The sequence below is a fragment of the Ylistrum balloti genome, unplaced genomic scaffold (assembly GCF_031769215.1).
Source record: "Ylistrum balloti isolate Yb309-2 unplaced genomic scaffold, AGI_CSIRO_Ybal_v1 Utg369758, whole genome shotgun sequence".
Classification (NCBI taxonomy): domain Eukaryota; kingdom Metazoa; phylum Mollusca; class Bivalvia; order Pectinida; family Pectinidae; genus Ylistrum; species Ylistrum balloti.
Window position 1 is genome coordinate 990,665 of NW_026781958.1, and position 12,895 is coordinate 1,003,559.

General features: G+C 36.3%; 1 protein-coding gene across 1 annotated transcript in view; it reads right to left on the reverse strand.

Moving 5' to 3' along the window:
• The window catches only part of LOC132543537 (alpha-mannosidase 2-like), a 32,017-nt gene extending 21,091 nt beyond the window's left edge, over positions 1–10,926 (reverse strand). The window contains exon 1 of the transcript XR_009553974.1: positions 10,882–10,926. The gene's annotated coding sequence lies outside the window, so the exon portion shown is untranslated. The remainder of the gene's footprint in view (positions 1–10,881) is intronic.
• Positions 10,927–12,895: the final 1,969 nt, after the last annotated feature.

Here is a 12,895-nt window from a genome sequence, read left to right on the forward strand (position 1 = left end):
TGGGAGACTGTTAGGTGATATTTTAGCTGAGGGACTGTTAGGTGATATTTTAGCTGGGAGACTGTTAGGTGATATTTTAGCTGAGGACTGTTAGGTGATATTTTAGCTGGGAGCTGGGAGACTGTTAGGTGATATTTTAGCTGGGAGACTGTTAGGTGATATTTTAGCTGGGAGACTGTTAGGTGATATTTTAGCTGAGGACTGTTAGGTGATATTTTAGCTGGGAGACTGTTAGGTGATATTTTAGCTGGGAGACTGTTAGGTGATATTTTAGCTGAGGACTGTTAGGTGATATTTTAGCTGAGGACTGTTAGGTGATATTTTAGCTGAGGACTGTTAGGTGATATTTTAGCTGAGGACTGTTAGGTGATATTTTAGCTGAGGACTGTTAGGTGATATTTTAGCTGAGGACTGTTAGGTGATATATGTTAGGTGATATTGCTATTTAGCTGACTGTTAGGGAGACTGTTAGGTGATATTTTTAGGTGATATATTAGCTGGGAGACTGTTAGGTGATATTTTAGCTGAGGACTGTTAGGTGATATTTTAGCTGAGGACTGTTAGGTGATATTTTAGCTGAGGACTGTCAGGTGATATTTTAGCTGAGGACTGTTAGGTGATATTTTAGCTGAGGACTGTTAGATGATATTTTAGCTGAGGACTGTTAGGTGATATTTTAGCTGAGAGACAGTTAGGTGATATTTTAGCTGAGGACTGTTAGGTGATATATTAGCTGGGAGACTGTTAGGTGATATTTTAGCTGGGAGACTGTTAGGTGATATTTTAGCTGGGAGACTGTTAGGTGATATTTTAGCTGAGGACTGTTAGGTGATATTTTAGCTGGGAGACTGTTAGGTGATATTTTAGCTGGGGGACTGTTAGGTGATATTTTAGCTGGGAGACTGTTAGGTGATATTTTAGCTGGGAGACTGTTAGGTGATATTTTAGCTGAGGACTGTTAGGTGATATTTTAGCTGAGGACTGTTAGGTGATATTTTAGCTGGGAGACAGCTAGGTGATATTTTAGCTGAGGACTGTTAGGTGATATATTAGCTGGGAGATATTTTAGGAGACTATTAGGTGATATTTTAGCTTTTATGATATTTTAGCTGTTAGGTGGGAGACTGTTAGGTGATATTTTAGCTGGGAGACTGTTAGGTGATATTTTAGCTGAGGACTGTTAGGTGATATTTTAGCTGGGAGACTGTTAGGTGATATTTTAACTGGGGGGACTTTTGGGTGATATTTTAGCTGGGAGACTGTTAGGTGATATTTTAGCTGAGAGACTGTTAGGTGATATTTTAGCTGGGAGACTGTTAGGTGATATTTTAGCTGGGAGACTGTTAGGTGATATTTTAGCTGAGGACTGTTAGGTGATATTTTAGCTGAGGACTGTTAGGTGATATTTTAGCTGGGAGACTGTTAGGTGATATTTTAGCAGAGAGATAGTTAGGTGATATTTTAGCTGAGAGACAGTTAGGTGATATTTTAGCTTGGAGACTGTTAGGTGATATCTTAGCTGAGGACTGTTAGGGGATATTTTAGCTGGGAGACTGTTAGGTGATATTTTAGCTGAGAGATAGTTAGGTGATATATTAGCTGAGAGATAGTTAGGTGATATTTTAGTCTTTTGTATGGTTGATATGTCAAATAGAAATAATGTTTACGAGAATAAAAAGCGAGCTGCATATTTTTAATCCGAACACACAGATCTAGTTTGTTTGGATGTCAGAGATTTAGGATAATAGGTTAACATGGATAAGAATGACATCTATTACATATCGCTAATTTAATATCTCATCATTGTAGTATGTAATCACCATCTTTTGTAGGATTTTTTCAAGTGAGTCTAAAACACCAATTCCAAAATTCTGACCAGTCCCAACACTAAGAAATAATAAGGTCCTGAGTTACCAGTAGTCTCGAAGGAAAAACATGAGTCAAGGATGAATCCCAGAAACCACAGGTGACACAACAATTATACAATGTAGACTGTACAAACTGACCACTGCTGACCAGTACGAACCAACAAATAAACTTTTTATCTTGGAAGGCAGCTAATGAAGCATTGCAGGAAACAAAAAATTAAAGAATGCAAACTTTATGATGTGTTGAATGAAAACATTTGTAAGTTTAAATCTAAGGCAAAATGACTGATGATTTATAACATACTTAACAAAATGTTTTCAAAAACAAACAAATTTTAATCAAAAATGAGAAAAGCAAAGATGAAGAATTTTTTTGGATAAAGAAACATTCTAAAAATGCCTCCACAGTGAAGTGTTGAGTGACAAAAAAATCAGCACTCCTGTACATTCCAGTATAGACGCTTGAGATGTTTATGTTTGCTGGATTTATACAAAACATTAATTTTCTTTTTACAACTGACCAAATCTAACCAATATTCCAGTAGGAACAATCAATAATTTGATGAGGGATTAAGATTTCAAAATCTTTAGTATTGACTGATAGACAATTTCATTTCATTTTGACAATGATATGAAAATTTTCAGATTGCGAATGACAATGATAAAAGTGATTTTAATGATTGTGAATATGAAATAGGTCTAGATTTACTGATGGTGTTGTGCATTGTATAAATAAAATTTTTATTATAGTCGAACACGAAAAACCTGAATTCATTGAGAATGAATTAAGAAAATAATTTTATTAACAATAGTTCGATTAATTATTTCTATTGATGGAGTATACATTCTGACATAAAACCAATGCATTAAAATGACTTCGTTAGTCTTACTTAATCAATATACATACACTGAATGCAATCCTCTTCAGTTCAATAAAACCAAACTGGTAGTGAAGCACACAAATGACGCAAATATAGCCGATAAAATCTTTAAAATATTGAAAAGTCGCACTCCACAGATGAAAGTACGGCTCAAACCAACTCATTAGCTAAGTACTTCTACATGTGCTTATGAACAACCTGAAGCAGTGTACATAATCCATTTTCAAAAGGCCATTTGTGTAAAGGTAAAGTAAGATACCTGTAGCTTTGGAGGCTGGCATGAGTTGTGTGTGCTGATGTGTTTGGGAGTGACAACTCACCTTTAATCAAGGCACAACACGCGCAGATTTATCCATTATGTATGAATTGGGATTATGGCAGTCTAACTCTGGTCAATGCTATTTTTTTAACCTGTGTTAATTTTACTTACAGGTACACCAACACCATGTAGAGGTACACATGTAGGTATACATAAGAATGAATATAATATCTCAGTAACACTGTTCGCAGACTTAACCAGGTGAACATTTAGCAAAATTGCACAATTTGTGTATAAAATGAGTAAATGTTTTATGAGATAAGTATATGTAGTGAAAGAAACTTTAAGAATAAACAGGTTGAGGAAAGGACCTTCATACAGACTGGTCAAACCTGGTGACCTACATACAGACTAGTCAAACCTGATGACCTACATACAGACTGGTCAAACCTGGTGACCTACATACACACTAGTCAAACCCGGTGACCTACATACACAATCATCACACCTGTTGACATTCACAGAAATAACACATCTGTGACCTTCATGTACATATCAAAACAATAAACCTGACTACCTACATCCAGAATCAACACAACCTTTATATAGCACTACCACATCTTGTAATCTTCATGCAGAGTCTCAACTTGTGGTGACCTACATTTAGATCCACTACATCCTGTGGCTATATACAGGGCCTCCACTTGTGGTGACCTACATTAAGAACCATACACCTTGTGACCTATATACAGGGCCTCCACTTGTGGTGACCTACATTAAGAACCATACACCTTGTGACCTTTATACAGGGCCTCCACTTGTGGTGACCTACATTAAGAACCATACACCTTGTGACCTATATACAGGGCTTCCACTTGTGGTGACCTACATTAAGAACCATACACCTTGTGACCTATATATAGGGCTTCCAGTTGTGGTGACCTAGATTAAGAACCATACACCTTGTGACCTATATATAGGGCTTCCAGTTGTGGTGACCTAGATTAAGAACCACTACATCTTGTAAACTTACTAGAGCCACCACATATGGTGGCCTACATACAATGCAGAGCAGCATGCCTGGATTCTTCCTGCTGAATCAGTACAATGTATAGCCATCGACCTGACAGATAGAGAGACACATCACAGCTCATTCATACATGTAAATTACCAAAGCTAGTTTTTTTTTCCAACATCAGTTCTGACTGACAAAGAAGATGCACTGTAATACCTTTATCAATTAAGACTTTGATTGTTCCATTTCTTTGTTCAAAAGTAGAAGTATCAATATTGATCAGCGTTAACAGGCCCGCACACACATCTTAAAATGCGTGTCCTCAATTATGACATCACATTATCGAGCCTCATGATTTCCTTACATATCATGCAGACTTTCCTTAGCCTAGACCATGAAGTTCAGCAACAAGAAGCCCTGAAAGGTCTGTCTGCCCCAGTTAATGCCCTCAAATACCCCACAAGCCCATACAGAAGTCTAGGCCCATCCAGACCCTAAAATCCATCCCCTTCCCATATCAACCTTCAGTCAGACCCTATTCTAGTCCTTACTTGAGCCCTTTTATCCATGAGAAAAGCCCACATATTCCCTTTAAAGATGTATATATATTCCCTATGAAGGCCGACTTACAGTAACAGTATTGGTAACCTGACATGCTGACAATGTAGTAGAACCTCACGGAAGACACAAACAAATGAGATATCAATATGTTTTAATTTGGACCAAGTTAACCTCCTGAGTCCCGCTGTTTTTCCTTTATTGAAAACGTAGCCATAAGCAATCATTTTCCATCATAGCACTAAAGCTTGCCGTCTCCTTGGGAAGGCCAAATGGTTGGATGTAAAGCCTATTGATCTACAGACATGCAAGCTGACAAACAGACTCCTCTGATACCCAGACCAGCCCTTTATATAGCCACCAGTGGATACCAACTAGCACCAACCAGCAGTAATGATACCAGGGGATGATTTACAAGGTACAGAGCCTCAAGGATCAACAACAGTGTCCAAATACATTAAAGGGTGTTGTCAGGGGATGATTTACAAGGTACAGAGCCTCAAGAATCAACAACAATGTCCAAATACATCAAAGGGTGATGTTGGGGGATGATTTACAAGGTACAGAGCCTCAAGGATCAACAACAATGTCCAAATACATTAAAGGGTATGGTCAGGGGATGATTTACAAGGTACAGAGCCTCAAAGATCCACAACAGTGTCCAAATACATTAAAGGGTGATGTCAGGGGATGATTTACAAGGTACAGAGCCTCAAGGATCAACAACTGTGTCCAAATACTTTAAAGGGTGATACCAGGGGATGATTTACAAGGTTAAGAGCCTCAAGGATCAACAACAGTGTCCAATACATTAAGGGATCTCAGCCCAACAGATCCAGGGTCTATATGAATCCTGAATCCAGTAAACGTATGGTGAATTAAAACTTTTACAATAATCATTTTGAAAACTTAATAAGACATTTTAAGAGGATCTCCAGACAAATCATGGAATCACAAAATTTAAGGATTCTCTGTAGACTGAGGAGTCATCAGAAGTGATCCAGAGTCAAATAATCACACATTTTCAAGGATCTGAAATAGATCAATCTAATCAAAGAGTCAGATTTTCAAAGATCCAAGATCAGTCAGACAAATTAAAGAGACACAGACTTTTAAGGATCTGAGATTGATCAGTCAAATTAAAAATATTAGAGATTTTCAAGAATCCGAGACAGATCAATCTATTTTAAGAGTCACATATTTTTTAAGGATACTCCGTCTAGTAGTTTTAGCAAGGGTGGAAAATTTTTATTAAAGATAATGTAATTTCTTTACTTAAAGATTACACACCAAATCTTCTACAAAAACCAAACATCACTACTGAGGCAGAACAGAGAATCATTGCAATACATGTTCACAAAATTAATACGACTTAATTAAAGCTAATCAACAGAATAAATACACCACTTTTTTATCAGTAATCATTGTAAAAATATTTGATTTCAAACATATTCAGATGTATCTTGTACATTAACCACAGATAGAGAAAATTCCCAGTGACAGACACAGTTGATAGTGGCATATTCAGACCCCACACATGTATGACATATACAGTTGTAGAAGACATATAGTTTCCAGTGACACATAAAGTGGTTGATGACATATGAATGACACATACAATTGAAGCAGACACATGAAATCCCCACTGACACATACAATGGTTGATGACATATGAATGACACATACAATTGAAGCAGACACATGAAATCCCCAGTGACACATACAGTTGTAGCAGACACATGAAGTCCCAAGTGACACATACAGTTGTAGCAGACACATGAAGTCCCCAGTGACACATACAGTTGTAGCAGACACATGAAGTCCCAAGTGACACATACAGTTGTAGCAGACACATGAAGTCCCAAGTGACACACACAGTTGTAGCAGACACATAAAGTCCCAAGTGACACATAAATGACACTTACAGTTGTGGCAGACACACAAAGTCCCCAGTGACACATACAGTTGTAGCAAAAACATGAAGTCCCCAGTGACACATACAGTTGTAGCAAACACATAAAGTCCCAGTGACACATACAGTTGAAGCAGACACATGAAATCCCCAGTGACACATACAGTTGTAGCAGACACATGAAGTTCCAGTGACACATACAGTTGAAACAGACACATGAAGTTCCCAGTTACATGAACATGACACATACAGTTGTAGGTGATGCATAAAGGTAACACAGATACTTTTGGGTAAGTTTTACTTGACATGAACAGTTCTAAATGACATGTTCAATTCTAGCTGACACAGACAGAGATCCAAGATCAATACTTCCAACCCTTGAATGACAAACTTCAATCCCATCCTTAAAAATTCCCAATGTGCAGAAAAAAAATTTTCTCCGATGTTTATTTAATTATTACGAAATCCCACCTGATTAAAACAATTTTCCCTGTTTAAATGTTTTACCAATAAAAATTTCAGTCAAAAGAGGATATCCTGGCATGAAACATTAGCTATGTATTCTAAAATCTGTTAAAAACACTTATTCTTACTTCAATTTTTTCAATTAAAATAATGCTGAGAAAGAAAAATGTGTGCTATTTGGTTTGGTTTTTTTTGCGTAATTATTCTAGAAATGGTATTGGAGCAGTTTTCATTTTGTTTGTGTTTTTTAATTAGAAACTGTTCCGCAGCCTTAAGACATCTTGTCTCTGATAGATGAAAGCTTGTCTGTTTATTACGCTTTAGGTTCAATCATTAAGATTGTACTTCACTCAAGTCAATACCCGGATCTAATGCATTCATTAATGTTTAATCCATCTGCAATTTTACAGTACGATCCATAAGTACTAAATTATATTTCAAACCCAACAAGGACCCAGATTTGGATTATAATGAACTTTTCTTCTATACCAGACATTTTCAGATTGAGTTTGGAGAAAGTATTTATCTCCATCTTCTGTAGCTTTATATGTGAAAATGTGTATATCATGCTTGGTAACTATAGCAACTGTTGACATTAATAGCAGAAAACAACTTATTGCAAAGTACTTACTCTCAGCCAGTGTCTCAATAGTCCTGTAAGAAGCTATAAACAAGAGGCCCAATTGGGCCTGCACTGCTCACCTAGTTCTTGATGCTTTTGCAAGCACATCTCATTTAATTGACTTTTAAAGTGGGCCTTAATCAAATTTATTTCATGATTATTTTAAACATTCATGCTTCTTAAAACTGCCGGAATTAGAATGTCTGGAAAAACGTAGAACAATACACTGGATATGGATTTTAACATATTCATGTTTAAAATGAGAAAGAATTATTAGGAAATTAAGGTGTGTGGACAAAATTGTAGAACAATATACGCGATATGGATATTTGCATTTTCATTCTGAGAAATAAATACAAATTATGAAGGAATTAAGATGTCTAGACAACGTTGTAGTACTCTTGAAGTACAAAAAAGGGCAATAACTCTGTCAAAAAAATTTGATTGGTTTGCCAGATACACACATGACAGTGGTTGAGCCATCGATGTGCCAGGGAAATAGAAAGGATCACAGAGACATAAAATGTCCAGACAAGACCATGTCTACAGACAGTTGTACAGACAAGTTGTTTCCAGAATCCCACTTAAATCCAATTTGTTATGGGGGTATAATAGAAACTGAGACAAAACGAAGACATTTCCTACAATTTGACAACACCATAGAAACTAACCAGGACAGATCCTAGTGCGACTCCCGAACCATGGTTTGCTGTACTTAACAGGAGTACAGGGAGAGGTTTTGATGGGTTTGTAGAGGTACTGCTCTTGTGATGAAGAGATGTCAGTATATTGATCAGACAGGGTATCTGATATTCCGTCATGAACTATCATACATCTGCTAGAGAACCCTTCAAACATTGCTATTGTTCCTTGGAAATACCTACCTCTACTTCATGGCATTACAATTGATTTTTCATCAAAAGCAAGCTTTTCTATACTATACAGTCCTACAGGACTCCTAAAAGCTGGAGGGAAATTTGATGATTTCAGAAATATTTCTCTGTAATGTCTGCCAGGGGCTGACAGCAACTAGACTAGGCACGTGTTGATGTAAGATCAGAGAGAACATGCAGGGCCGGGGTGTATCTATGTTTAATTACAGGGTAGGACAAGTAACTGTGTATATCTGTGTGATTACAGGGTAGGACAAGTAACTGTATGTATCTGTGTGATTACAGTGTAGGACCAGTAACTGTGTGTATCTGTGTGATTACAGGGTAGGACCAGTAACTGTGTGTATCTGTGTGATAACAGGGTAGGACAAGTAACTGTGTGTATCTGTGTGATTACAGGGTAGGACAAGTAACTGTGTATATCTGTGTGATTGTACTGTGTGTATCTGTGTGATTACAGTAACTGTGTATATCTGTGTGTGTAACTGTGTGTATCTGTGTGATTACAGGGTAGGACACAGGGTAGGACCAGTAACTGTGTGTATCTGTGTGATTACAGGGTAGGACCAGTAACTGTGTGTATCTGTGTGATTACAGGGTAGGACAAGTAACTGTGTGTATCTGTGTGTGATTACAGGGTAGGACCAATAACTGTGTATATCTGAGTGATTACAGGGTAGGACCAGTAACTGTGTGTATCTGTGTGTGATTACAGGGTAGGACCAATAACTGTGTATATCTGAGTGATTACAGGGTAGGACCAGTAACTGTGTATATCTGTGTGATTACAGGGTAGGACAAGTAACTGTATGTATCTGTGTTTGATCAAGTATCACAATATGTAAATGCCATGTTATTCTTAATAATCTCTAGATCTGAGCCTTATTTTGACCTTTTGAAAATAATAAATGCGACAGGACATCAAACATCCATAAAAAAGGTAGAATGTATTGGAAATAAGACCTGTGTTTTTAAGGTCTACAAAATTGTCTTATTGCTGGTTGTTTCTTGCCATTTTGAAGTCATGGTTCACGACGGTGTAATCAGCAATGACTGCTGTATACTACCTCCAGAAGTACTAATATACAGCTGACTTTAATAAACTCTTTTAGGCTCACCAATTAAACTGAGACTAATTCTGCAGCAATTAATACAAGATTAATTAGGCAGTTAATGAGAAAATCCATTTAGAGGTAAAACACGGACTCTACTCTACTCTGAATGTGTAAGACTTGAAGGCATGCGGGTTAATGACAGAATTCATTATTAGTGTAAGACGCCAATTAGGAACAAAGATGTCTGCTTATTTAAGGAATCTATTTTTAGTAATGTAGCCTACTGTTGAGTTGAGAATCCACAAGATAATGCTATTTACAGCATTGTCAGTGGATAGTAAATCTTCCATCTGCATACTAGATACTTAAGTTAATTTCCGTAAATCTACAGAAAAAATGTGAAACACCCAAGTAATTGTATCTAAAGTTTCAGGTAACTGTAATTGCACGATATGGGTAATTGTGGTAGATGGTATAAATCCAAAATGTTGTGAAAATGATCCGACTCATTTATCCATGTAGCCTTTTTTACCGAGAGATGAAGACACCCTCGGAATCAATAACAGAATTGTCTAAAAAGTGCTTACAAAAATTACACCTCATCCATGTATTTCAGAGATCAAAATGTCAGTTACTAGGAAAACCAAGGTTATATGATCAAAAACAATTTCTAATTTCTCCATTCAGAGTTAGAAGTTTTTTGTTTCATCCAGTCTCGATTTAAGTACAAGTGTTCCTGCAAATTAGATGCCATGCTTTTTCTTTATGTGTGTTTACTTTGTAGTGTCAAGGGAGCCTTTAGACCAGATCAGATTTAAAGTCACTTTACTGACATTTAAAGAGAAGGCAGCAGGATTTAGATGGTTACATTGACATGCTTATTGAGCCCACCATCCCCAAGGGCCTGTCACATTTTTCACTGATACCCCGACTGGCTTTCTCTCATGGACAATGGTGCTGAAGGTTTTCAGCTATATGTCATACGACATAGAATCCCCATGCTATAGAGGAAATTAGGTTAAAATTCTTTTATCTTTACTGAAGGAGTAGGATTTTTTTAAGTTTGCATTATTTCACTTCTTAGGCTTTGTCCCATAGCTAATTAACGTGGCTACATATTTTATTTAAACAATGAAGAGTTCCAATGGACCAACAATATTCAAGGTAAAATTTAATCAATATTCCTTCAGCTGCTTTGGACGAGTAGCATTATCTTTAATGAAAAGTTAACACCAGTTGTCAAATGAAGTAACAAGGTCCATACAGTGTTAACCATAAAAACCAAACACCTTTGGGAATCAGACAAATCAAATTAAATGCTTGTATCCAAAGTGAATATTGCATTATATTTACCTTATAATGTCTGGGAAGCTGAAGTGTCATTTTTTGGCTTCTCATTCCTGAAAAGATGAAAATTTGCATTTAGTTTAATCTATGATATTATGATATACCACATGATACAGAATCTAATAATTAATACAAAATAAACAAAATAAAAAAAACTATTTTCCTTCACACATGTACCAATAATTAAGGAGGCCATCTTGTTAAGAAAGAAATTCTTTAGTAGATATATCATTACTCTTTAAAAACAAAACTGCCCGTAGTGTTATAATTTTATATCTGATGAAAACTGCCTTATAAAAAAGGCAACCTGTATGAAAAAAAAAACCTATCTGCAAAACTACTTGTCTGCAAAAATCTGCCTGTCTATATAGACCATCTGTCTATAAAGAACACCTGTCTATATAGATCATCTGTCTATAAAGAACACCTGTCTATATAGACCATCTGTCTATAAAGAACACCTGTCTGTATAGACCATCTGTCTATAAAGAACACCTGTCTATATAGATCATCTGTCTATAAAGAACACCTGTCTATATAGACCATCTGTCTATAAAGAACACCTGTCTATATAGATCATCTGTCTATAAAGAACACATGTCTATATAGATCATCTGTCTATAAAGAACACCTGTCTACAAAACCACTTGTCTGTAAAAACCTGCCTGTCTATAAAGATCATCTGTCTATAAATATCATGAAAAAATCAATATCATCAATGCATAAAGAGAATCTATGTGGGACCACATGTATGTAAAGATGATAAAACAACCTGTATAAAAAGACCATATCACTTACAATATCACCTGTGTGTTAAGGTCGTACATATAAAATCTGTGTAAAAAACATGTAAAGAGCGACCACTTGTAAAGATCTTGTGTATAAAAAAACACTTGTATATAAATTCACGAGACTACCTGTATGGTAGAGATAATTGACATACAACAGTCACCTGTCTATAAAGATCACCAGTATAAAGGCCGCCTGTCTAAAAAGACCAACAGAGTATGTATAATATGTATGTAATGACCATCATTCTATAAAGATAATCTGTATGTAAAGGTCACAAAGGTCAATTGGATATAGATAATATGTAGGTAAAGGTCAAATGTCTAAAAATGTATTAAGACCACCTGTCTGTAAAGGCCACCTGTATGTACAGGTCACCTATGTATTAAGACCACCTGTCTATAAAGACCACTTGTATGTATAGGTCACTTGTCTGTAAAGACCACCTACCTATAAATGACCACCAGTATATATGAAGAAATCTTGCCTTAGATTAATTGTTATAACGCACCAATTTGATTTCAAAGACCAATTCATTTAGAATTTTTTATTCCCTTTAGTAGGTTAAATTTTAAAGGAGATTTGACAACCAGAAAGGTGGGGGGAAGGGGGGTGGGTGTCATATCTCATGTGTTCATGATAATAAAGAATTTTTCTGTGTTAAATGGCCCCTTTTTTCTTCCTTTGTATACTCGTGTTTGAACACATGTTGAACCTGTATGAGATAATAATGACTTCTGTAGTTACTGTTACACTGTAATTCTGGTTAGGTGTTGATAAAGTTCACAACAAACAAATTCAACTCTGAAACATACAATATTTGAAAAGTAATTGTCAAAAGCTGCCATGGCGAAATGAAATCATTAGATTTGCCGTAAACGATTCAGCAGAGATTGGAAAGTGAATATCTTGTTCTCTAGCATAACCTTTAATTAAATCTAAAATTAGAATGCAAGGGAAATAGAATGAACAGACAGAAAATCACCCAATGTCTTCTTGGCAAATGACTTATCCCACTAAAACTCTTGCCTTGTGTTAGCGGTGCAAAAGTATTGGAAGTTCGTCAGGATGTCAGCCCCTAAATATCACAGCCACCTCTCCTTTACATAGATGTACTTAAATGAGAATTCGACTTTAACACCACATGTAGAAAACCTGTAATTCTTAGGGATTTGCTTGGATAAGTTACCTACTAGGGAAAGGTCTTTGGAGCGTGGAATTCTGAGTGTTG